Genomic DNA, 11178 nt, shown 5'->3' with positions numbered 1-11178 from the left:
CCGGGCTGTGTGGGAGCAGCGGGGCCGCCCTTCCACCGGGTGCCCTCCGCGGCCAGCGAGGGGGGTCCCGCCAGGCCCGGGGGGTCCCTGAGCCCAGCGGGGGCCACCCAGGCAACGGGGGGCGGGGCAAGGTCTGTGGCCCCGCCCCTGCGCGGGAGGGACGGGAATGGCTGCCGTGGCGGATCTGGCGCAGCAAGATGACGTCATCGCGCCTCCAAAAGCCGGCCGAGCACTTCTCAGCACGCGTGTTCCAGGTGGGCGTTTTAAGTCCAAGCGTGGCTTCCTATTGGTCCTCAGGGTGATTGGCAGGCCGCAGGCCAACCAGACGCCTCTGTTCTCTCCTTGTAGCCAGTGAGAGGGAGGGGGCGGGCTGCGGCGCGAAGCGTGGGGCTCAGTTAAATGTGCGGAGGAGGCGGGTCTGAGAGGTGCGTGTGGGGAGGTCGCGCGTTCTGTCCCCCCACCTCATGGGGCCGCCGTCAGGTGTCCGACGGCCGCGGGGGCAGCGGCGGGAACCCTGGGGGTCTCCCTGCCCCGTGGGGGCTGCGGGAGGGTCGGGGCGGCCCGGCCGCAGGCGCGGCGGCGGTGACTGGGCTCCCCTCTCTCGTCCCGCAGCCGCCTGTCCCCGACCCACGCAGAGGGGGGGAACTCTGTGCCGGGCGTGCTCCGCGGAGGAGCTCGTGGGTGGTGCTGGGGCCGGGACAGGAACGGTGCTTCTACCGTCAAAGATGCTTTGGTGGCTGCGCTTGAGAACGTGTTTCTTACGTTTAAAAACTTTCTAGTCACGAAGTCTTAACTCACTCCTCAATTAAAGGAAAAGTAAGACCAGGGCTCTGGGAAGTCAACGTGCCTCCCAAGCGCTGGTCTCCATGGTGGGCCTGGGCCTGGGCCTGGGCCTGGACCGAAGTATGGCTCCCTGAGGGGCCGTTGTGGCAGAAGTGTCGAGGACTTGGGTCCCTGTTGCTCTGTCAGGCAGCACAGGTGGTTCCATCGTTTGTGCGAGTTCAGCTGTATGGCTGCCAACCAAAGTGGGTTTGTTGGTTGGTTTGCCTTTCAGAGTGTGTTTCAAGCTAAATATTTGTGATTAACTGTTGTGTTTGTGCTGTTACACAGAAGGTGACTGTGTTGAGGCAGCTGTTGAAAGCCAAGTAAATCAATTTTCTATCAGAGAAATAATAACTAGACCTGGTTTCAGAAGCAGGTTGTGTGCAAGTCCTGTCTGCATTTGCCCTAATATCAGTGTGAAATGAAAGATAAAACTTGTGAGGCATAATTCTTTTAGGCATGACTTTTCCACATTAATCCATATGAAAACAGAACAACTTGCAGTTTAAATGGAAGTGATGGTTTAAAACTATCTGTTTTGTAATCAAGTAGGCTTACTTTTTGCTTTAGGGTATGTGTGTGCACAGGTATATATAATAGTGACACAACTAACACAATGTATTTTGAGAAGCAAGAGGTCTTGTTGGTGTTATCTGAGGTAGACAACTGATCAAACAGTTCAGTGTGGTGTGTTATGACCTGCAGAAACCGGAGGGTCAGTGAAGCGCTTTCCACAATGGGGCCTGAGAGGACGATGGGTGTTGGGTTTTCTACAGGAGAATGAGTTTTACAGTAGTTTAGCTATAATCTATTGCTAAAGGAAACATGGTGAAAATTCTCCAAAACTGATTGAAATTCAATGCAGACAAGCATTGCATAGTTAGGCAGTCACAAATAATTCTTGTACTGGTATAATTATAGTATAACTATATATATGAGACTGGCATTTAATACAAAAAAAAAAAGGTTCTGATTGCTGTTTGATGGTTTCCCTTACAGAATAGTTCTATTTTAGAATGCCGAAAATGAACGGGGAAAAAAAAGAGAAGGCAGAAAAAAGAAAAAAGCTAAAGCAACATGTGGCCCAGAAGGGAGAGCTGGAATTGGAAACTGAACCAAAGAAAAAGAAACAAAATCTGCAGGTAGGTTCTCTCAGTTTTTATTATTTAATTCAATAACATGTGGATGTATTGTTACCTGTGATGTGATGGGTTTAGAGATTCAGTGCTGAATCTGAGTGTACTGTTTGATTCAGTTGCAATGATTCCTTGGATGTGATATATGTAGCATGAAAGTGAAAAAGAGAAGATAAGTTAAGCCAAATCTGGATATGATTGTAGCAGATAAAGTACATGACTTCTGTTTGTTTTGGATACTTCTGTGAAAGAGAATGGGTGAAAGAATATAGGTGAAAGGTGAACCAAATGGCTTTAAGCAACTGTCATATGGCGGTATAGGCGTAGCTTAAGTCTTCATGTGATCCTAAGTGGCTGGAAAAACATGAAAGATATTTTCTTGGAAATCCTCTTGATTTTTGGACAGCATGTAAAGTGGCCAGAAGGTGTCAGCAGTCTCTTTGTATTACTGAACATTTTATGAAATAATTTTCTGAGAAGGAAATTAGCAATATTGAGATGTTATTTAAGTGGAAACATAGAGATGGAAGTTTTTTGTGATGGAAGCATTTCATAAACAGGGTGATTCAGTTCTCCTGAGTGGTTACTGTAGAACATGGATCAAAGAAATATGAAGCGGTTTGATACTGTTGAGAAGTGGAGAAGGAAGGGAAAAGGTTTTTTCCTCAGGAATTCTCAAGTTTATGTTAAGCCGTGGCCTTAAAAACTCACTTATGTTTCCTGGCCTAAGATAAAATAGATGTGAAAGCTGCTTGTTAATTCATTTATCATGAGATGTATAGCTCAGCAGAGATCATGTAACTAAGTAGTACTTATTATTTTATTATTAGACTTTTTTTTAAGATCATTGTCAAGAATATTTTTTGAGACACTTCTGCATGCCTAAGAAAAGCCAACCTGTTGGCAGTATCTTTTCAGAGGTGTGTAAATTCTTGCAGTTTTGAACTCAGCAGAGATGTTCCTAAGTAAAGATTGCATCTTTGTCTATATCAAAGCAAAACCAGAAAATTTGTTATTTACAGTTTAATAAGAGCAAAGGTTTATGCTTTCCTTTGTAAGGGTCTATATTACAGACTTCAGATTCACAGTACTATAATTCCATTTGAGTGAAAATAATTTTCCAGGATAAAACAGTATGAAATGTCAATTAAAATGTTATTGCCTCTGTCAATCTGTATAATTTCATGTAAAAGTAGAAAAAATCCCAAGTGGGCTTCAAACCTCTAGCAAGTGTGGGCTTTTTTGGACTGTTTGATGTCAAGTGAGAAGTTCTTACAACCCCCAAATTAGTTTTTGTTGGCTGTGCAGACTGTGGGACTGTGAAAGAAAGAGCAAATATTAAATGTAAAGAAGTATTCTTAATACTATTAGAGAACACCACTAGGCACAACAGTTCTTAGAATTCTAAAAGTTGGTGTCGGTGGGTGGCTTGAACATGTATATGGTGTTGGTTTTAGGGAATACCATATAAGGTCTATGACAAGCCATTTTTTGGCATCAGCTTTATAAACTATAACTGTTGATAGTAGGAAAGCATAAGTTAGTAGACCACTTTTTTGTTTTGTTTGAAATGGCTGTTGCAAATGAAAAATGTTGGGCAGATATTAATATTACTTCAGAAATGGTTAATGAAAGTCAGCTGTTTATCAGTTTATGATTGCTACTTGGCATGTGTACTCATAGATTTGTGTGAAATAGTTAAGTCACAGTGGCAGTTATGCTTTAAAATGGGTTTGGTCGTCAAACGTTGTCAGCACGGAAAATGTAGTAGAAAACAAGATAAAATTTCTTTGTGTGTACAGGAAGATCAGGAGGAACTCTGAGGCTGCACTGATGTGCTCAGTCTGGATGGTTCCAGAGAATAAATTTGGAACACAAATTAAGGCAGCTGCTGAGAGTGTTTATTCTGCAGCCTTCCTTTCTTTAATTTTATTTCTGTTATTTTAAAATAAGTTGGAACCTTGATAGGTCTACAGAAATTCCTGAATCATCATGACTGGATTCTTATGAGCTGTGACTGACTTTTAATGCAGTAACTGAATTTAAGAAAACTTTTTTTTTGTATTCTTAAAGTAAGGATGGGTAGACTTCAGTTTCTCCTAAGCAGCCTCATGTGATGGAAAGAAGTTGAAAGATAGCTATCTAACATGTTGCTTTTGGTAGGAGAGAGGTTTCTCTGGTTCATTAGGTCACTCCACTTCCCTGTGATTTACTTTTTTTATTCAAGTACAGCAGTTTTAGCCTCCAACGTGGAAAACGTAAATCTCTAATTGATTTTTGTTATACAGCTGCAGGCAGGCAAGTTGAAATGTGTCTTAAGTGACTGGATTTAGTGTATATTGATCATTCCTTTGTGAAATTTGTTTCAGAAATTCTTACGAGCCTAAGACTAAAGCATTTTTCCCTGGAACAACTTGACCTTTCAAAGTAATCTTGATGTTTTATTGATTTTCATCTACTCATTTTTTTCTGTTTACATTAAATAGCAATGAGCAATTCAAGACCAATATAAATGTTTTCATGAATGATCTTAGAACCACGTAACTCTAAATAACACATCTCTAGTGGAGCTGAGCAATACAAGTTTTTAAACGTAATTCAGCCCTTTTTCCATACCGTTTCTCTTTTATTTAACTACATGGCAATAAACTCCACATTTTAAACATTGATTTTTTTTTTTTAATGCCTGGACATTAGTTTTACTTGTTTTTTAATGATTTTGTAGTTTACTAACATACTTGTATGTTAAACCTTCTGATAGCTTGAGTTTATTATTTTGAATTGTCACATAACAGGCATAAAGAAAGAGATTTAAAATGTGCCATCCAGACTGAGGGTCTGAAGTTAAATACTGGCTTCTTAAATAAAAAAACTTTCTGATGGACCTTGCCTGAGACAAATTAATTTTGTTTCAGTTCACTGAAAAAAAAAATTAAAAAAATTACAGTATTGTTAACATGTCATCTTCAAATAACAGAAGCATTAGAAGTGCTTGTTTGCAGTTACCCCTGTTTTGCTTCTGTTTATGGATTTGTTCACTCTTCAAATTTCAGCTGCCTTAGTGCCACGAAGCTTATTGAAACATTAGTACTGACATAACACTGCATGTAGAAAACAACATGTGGTTGCTTTGTTTATGAAGGTTATTTGAGTTCTACCCAGAATGACCTTACTGTATCAAAAGATCTTTTAACCTTGTAATTTAAGGGTAGATCTTGCTTTTCCACTGCTGTTTTCAGAGCTGCAGGCTTTCCACAGAACACTAAGAAATTCTTCCAGACTTGAATATCTTATTAGGCAAGACTAAAAATTCATAATCCGTAGAAAACAATATTAATGTCCCGTTCCTTCTCAGTTTAGTCTAGTAAACATTGTAACTTTAAGGGAAATTACAATGACTAAGAGGCAGTCAATCTTTATAAATCAAATCCCGTTGTTCATGGTGGAAGGGTACTTTAGGTAATGCTGATACAGTCAGTGGGTGTTTCCTTGTACGTTCCTTCTTATCTTCAGCATTGCAAACGGTTGGGAGGAGGAGGAATCCTTTTCCCCAGATAAAGGCAAAATGAGTGGGAAAGGAATTTAATTTTTGAGATTCCATACAGATAGTACAAACAATGGCAAATAAACAAGTAGCTCATGCTGTTTCTTTAATCAGAGGGCTAGCGTGCAGGTGCCCAAATAGTAAGATCCGTTTACTAAATGGAAAATGGCAAAATTAGTAGGGGGAAAGGTTTTTCTGTTCAGCTTTTTGGAGGTTATCATAAAGACCAATGCGGAGTTGTTAAGCTAGTACTAAAGCACAGGAAACCACAAAAAGATGATTCTTTAAAATCATTGTTTGCTTGTAGTGGTGGAAAACTCCATAAAATTATGTTTAAGCTGTAGAGATAAATGTTTTGGCATGAGCATGGTGGAATACCTAGGTGTGCTACTTTGATATGATTTCTGTTGCTGTTTGTAATCAGGTAACTGGGGTAGTGATTTGACTGTTTAATGAATGCAAACCAGACATTCATGCTAGAAAACCTATCAAGCAGATACTGTAAAGCTATCATCGGAAACTGTATTTATTTATTTGACAACTCACTAATTCATACCAAAGCCTGTTATGGAAATAATGAGTTGTGGATGATTTGCAAACAAACTCAGTAATCCTTTATTGTTCCATTAATTTATTTTTTTAATGAATGGAAGCTTATTTTGTAACCATCAAAATATCTTGTTCTGTATTTTCCCATCCTAAAAAAATGTCATGAAGTTACAACTTAGTGTGATGTTGCAGGATTTTCTTCTGATTACTAGGCTACCAAGATTATCCATTTCTCATAAATGTTTAAAATACATTTTGGAAACTGCTTGCATTGTAATTCCACTACCAGCTCTTCCTGCATTTGTTTAGTTTTGCTTTATGAGCTTAATCCTCTGTCATATGCATCAGTGTTATTTGGGGTTATAATTTTTGTTTAAGAAATATGTAGAAAACCAATCTTAAATACTGAAAAAAGGAGAATAAATTCCAAAAAGCCAATTTTATTTACCATAACCTCTTAAAATAAGAATCTTGTACTGGGGTTTTTTGACCATTTTAAAAGTATCCCTAACAGTCAAATAGAGTTTTGTCCATGTTATGAAGAGAAGATGACATAATCTTTCATCTTCTCCCACATCTGTCCATCTCCCCCCACACCTTGATGTAAGGATACATCAGCAGTTAGCAGTTTTCTGGCGATAAAGAGGGGGTGATAACTATTTCTCAAATTGGTGAAGTTAAATGTCAGTGTGGCTATTAGTGTGCCCTTGTTAGTCTGCTGGTTTTGGTCAGTCTATAATTGAAATATTTGGCCTATTTCACTTTTCTTTGGGCTACCTTTCAGTTGAATGTTTATTTTTGTTTTGTTTGTATTTTCTTTTACTTGCAAAAAGAGACAAGTTTGCTGGCCTACTGGCTTATTGCCTCACTGTACGATGGCCTTCTCATAGTTGAAAAAAAATTATGAAGCTGTAAACCCATTTGGCATTTATGACTTGCTGTGTAATATCTTACTTGGTTTGTCTGCTTTTTTATCATCTATGCAATATTTCTCAATTAGGAAAAAAGAGAACAAAACCACCAAACTTTGAGGGCAGCTGCTTATGAAACTGAAACGTGTTTCCCACTAACACTTTTTCATCAGAATGTTGATAGAGTCGATATAAATTATTTTACTAAATTAACCATACATATTTTTTTTATTTTTTAGAAGAGGTAAATTTGATTGTGACACCATATAGTGTTTATAGAGAATAGGCCTTTTATAAACAGACATGTCTAAGAAGGTACGAAATAGTGTCTGAAATATGGATATGCATAGATTAGGCTGAATAATTTTACATTCCTTTGAAAATTATTTTTGTGATGGTAGGAATAGATTTCCCAGGAAAAAGTATTCACAGCTGGGAAAACAGTTGCTACTTTGAAGATGGTTTTCCCAGGCGAAAGGCTCACGTCCCCAACTGTGTTTAGTATAAACAATATGTGGTGTATTTCTTACTTTTGTTTAAAGGGATCGTGCATTCTTCATTACATATTAACCAGCGAGAGTTTCATGCTAATTTGCGTATTTGCCTTAATCTGTATATATTCAAAGTTAATTCCTTACTTTTATTTAATATAGCCAGCATATTAAAGTGATGGGGAGTTTGGTGGTGGAACACAATTGTCCCTTTGCTATTAAGAGGGGAAATTCTTCCTTCTTGGAGCATGTACCTGATGTTTCCTCTCAGCTCCCACTCTTTACTTAGTGTGAGACCTTCCTTGATGGTTCTTGTTGAGTTTCCAGTATAAATCCTTGTTTTCATGACTTAGCTGCAAATATATTCACAAAATTGAAATTTAGCACAGAATTCCCACTTGTGGGCTGAATTTGTTGAGTAATAGTTTCTGAACAGTTGTCGAAGTAAGGAGCAGAGGCTAGGTCAGCTTGACTACCTGTCACCCAGCTCCCATCCAGTGAGAACACTGTTTTCTGCCATTTGTCAATTATGATTTTTTTTCTGGCTCTATGTTAATGACTTCTAACACATCATAGAGAGAGGCATCATAAATGAAAATTGCTGGAAAAGGCCCGGATTACTGAATATAGCAAGTTTGGCACAAACCCACAAAATATGTGTAACTTGAGTTTAAAAAAAAGTGCCATTACATGTTTGATTTCACAAAACACATTCCACTTGGCAAGAAAGTAACTTGTAAGCTTGAAAGGATAAATGTTTGCTACATTCTGATAAAGGATAAAGAGCAGAGAAATGGGTATTTAAAGGCAACTGTTCTTGACAAGGCTTGTACTTGGAAGTTCCAACAGTATAACATACTAATTCAAGCCTGATTCTTGTAGATTTGTTACTTCCTCTTTATTGCTCTTGGTACTATTTTGTTAATGTTAATTTGTTCCAAAAAAATAAAATGGCACAGATTTGGATATTTAAAGTATGTTTACTCTAAAAAGCAGCAGTTTTCCCTGTCCTTGACAGAATGCTACTGCTTTTTTAAACAATATGGGAGTCTGGTAGAAGGATTTTTATAAAATAAAAATTATTGTGTGTTGATGGAATAGATTAAAAAAAATAAAAATAATTTTTAAGCAGATAAGGAGATGGCTGCTTCCACAGTACGAATGAGAAACTAGAATTATTTCACCAGAAGTTTCCTCTTCACAAAATACATTTTGTATTTAGATACAATATGGTGAACCACATGAAATATTAGTATATATTTATAGAAGTTAATTAATAAATTACAGCATAGATAAAATTACTCTTGTGTATTGGATCACAGTCACACAGATTAATAAATACTTGAAAAGTGCTTGTGTGTTACATCCAACAGGTAATTAGAACAGAAAATTAAACTTTTGACTTCTAGAAGTTGCCTGAAATAAGGAGGGTACAAGCATGAAGGTATTAGGGGAACCTCTTGCTTAAAGAACCAGACTCTGTCTTTGAATGCATTTACCTACTTCTAATTGAATCCCACAAGAGTTCTATAGGACATCAAAGAGAAGATCATCAACCAATGCTTTATTACATTTCTCAGCATTATCTTAATAATTTGCATCTGTAAACCAGGCTTTTACAAACAGCATATATACACAAGGGGAGATAAACATCTGCTCCTACCATCTTACAGTTTGAAACATGTCAAAACTGTTGAGAGAATGTACTGAAGACTTAGAGCTGCATCGCTTTAAAAGAAGTAGAGAGGTTACATAAGAGACAGAAAATCTTAAGTATGAAGGGAAAAGACATGCTTTAATTGCTGTCACTCTATCCTACCTTTACTTTATGTACTGAATCATAAATGAGAGTTATTCATATTGACCCACTTGTAAAATAAATAGATGGTTTCAGAACTGTTATATTGAACTGTAGCACAAAGCTCACTAAAATCAGTCATGGCCTTTCTGTGGACTCAGAGTAGACTTTGGAGCCTTCAGGTACCTCATTGGCTAGTTCTTGTTTTCTAGTTACCTTTGTAATAGACAAGTTTTGCCTATTTTATTACAAAAGTCCTATCTTTCATGGCTATTCTTACATCTAAGTCTTTACCCCTGATTTTCTAAAGGCATTTTTAATAAACTTGTGGGGGTTTGGGTTTTATTTGTTTGTTTTCATGATAAAACTTTACCATGCTTCATTTAAAACATGGTATCTTTACAAAGATTTGTATAGATTAAGTCATGGTCTAGTTTGGGTTTAGAATAGGAACAGCTGACTGTCCTGATCCTATAGGTCTTGTAATAAAAATCTTATGGCCAAGACCTAAAAGGTGTCTCTCCATATCAGTCAAGAACAACACAAATCTAGCAGGACACAGGGACAGTTTTCCATGGATCCTCACAGACCCCTTGTTCTGGGCTGAGCATGCAGTTAGGTTCTCTGTGATCCGATGTCAACTTTAGCAGCACCTCTGCCAGCATAACTTATGTCAGCAATTGTGCTTCTGATTGCATAACACTCCAAGTGTCATGCATTATCAGGCATCTTTACATTGGAATAAGAAAATAACATGCTACATTTATCACTTTTAAGAGTATTAAACTTTTAATATCAGAAGTCATTTTTCCAACTTTATGTATTTGAAAGCCAAGCAAGTTTATAAATTAAGTTCTCACAGGCATCACTATCTCTATCTTGTTCCTGTCTTGCTACTTTAGTCATCAGATGGATGTTTGGAATATCATCACATCATTCTTTCCTTGGTTTCTCTGTTTGCTATGTGCACTTCACTCATAACTAAGTGCTAGAACACAAGAGTTAAAAGGTTTCTATAGTCAGGTAAAGGCTGTTTCTCTTTTGTAGCTCTGAATAGAGAGAGAATGAAAGGAAGAAAATCTTATTTGCTACTATATTAGAATGCCTGGGAAAGGGAATGTTTCTGCTGCCGAGGCAGACAACAAATCCATCTCTACCACCATTAGGCAATTCTACCATTGAGCTCTTGCTGTAAAAAAATAGCCTTAACTCCAATTTCTAAGGATAATTTACAATATTCCAATAATTTTCCTGTTTCTCTAGTATGTTTTTTTTCCAGAGTTTTTCTAAAGCCCTTCCAGAAATCACATTTCATGCAATTTGAAAAGGTTTTAAGCATTTTTCAGTGATTCTGCTTGCAGGTCAAAAGAGCCTGTGCTTGTAAGAAAGGTTGCTGGCTCTGGAAAGACTTACCCTGCTGCATTAAATATTTATTTAGAGTAGGTATATTTAAAAAGTTAAGTTTTACTTTTTGGTAATGAACACTTCAGTAGTTTGTTAATTTAGAACTTAAAAACTTCTGTATGTACCTGTAGCAGACTGTTTAAACAATTTGAGAAAGCAGGTTGGAAACTCGAATATGGTTTTATCACCTGGGTGAACAACTTCAGAAGCCATTCTAAACAGATTACTTTGAGACTCAGACAATCATCTTTAAATTTTGTAGTGGATTTCACTGATCATGTGTAAAATAACTGAAGTAGCATGTAAGAGACTGAGATGAAAGTATTGAGCTGATCCTGCGTTGTCTGAAGTCCTGAGAAGGAATTGCTCTTTTGTTGTCATCTTGGGTGGCTGGCTCAGTATGCAGGTGTTTATTCTTAGCCCCTGGCTGTGTCATGCTGCCATATGATGGAATGGAAGCTAAAAGGAAGCCAAAAGCCAAGAGCTAAAAGTTTGGTGTATCATATGTCAATGTGGAATAAAT

The 11178-nt window shown here is 37.8% G+C and overlaps 1 long non-coding RNA gene across 1 annotated transcript in view; it reads left to right on the top strand.

The window, feature by feature from the left end:
• Positions 1-362: 362 nt before the first annotated feature.
• LOC113485509 overlaps positions 363-11178 on the top strand; it is an 85306-nt gene continuing 74490 nt past the window's right edge. The window contains exons 1-2 of the long non-coding RNA XR_003399440.1: positions 363-425; positions 1822-1964. This is a non-coding gene — a long non-coding RNA (uncharacterized LOC113485509). The remainder of the gene's footprint in view (positions 426-1821; positions 1965-11178) is intronic.

The sequence above is a fragment of the Athene cunicularia genome, assembly GCF_003259725.1.
Source record: "Athene cunicularia isolate RWA chromosome 14 unlocalized genomic scaffold, athCun1 chr14_part1, whole genome shotgun sequence".
Classification (NCBI taxonomy): Eukaryota; Metazoa; Chordata; class Aves; order Strigiformes; family Strigidae; genus Athene; species Athene cunicularia.
The sequence above is the reverse complement of the archived record's forward strand: the minus strand, read 5'-3'. Positions and strand labels throughout refer to the sequence as shown.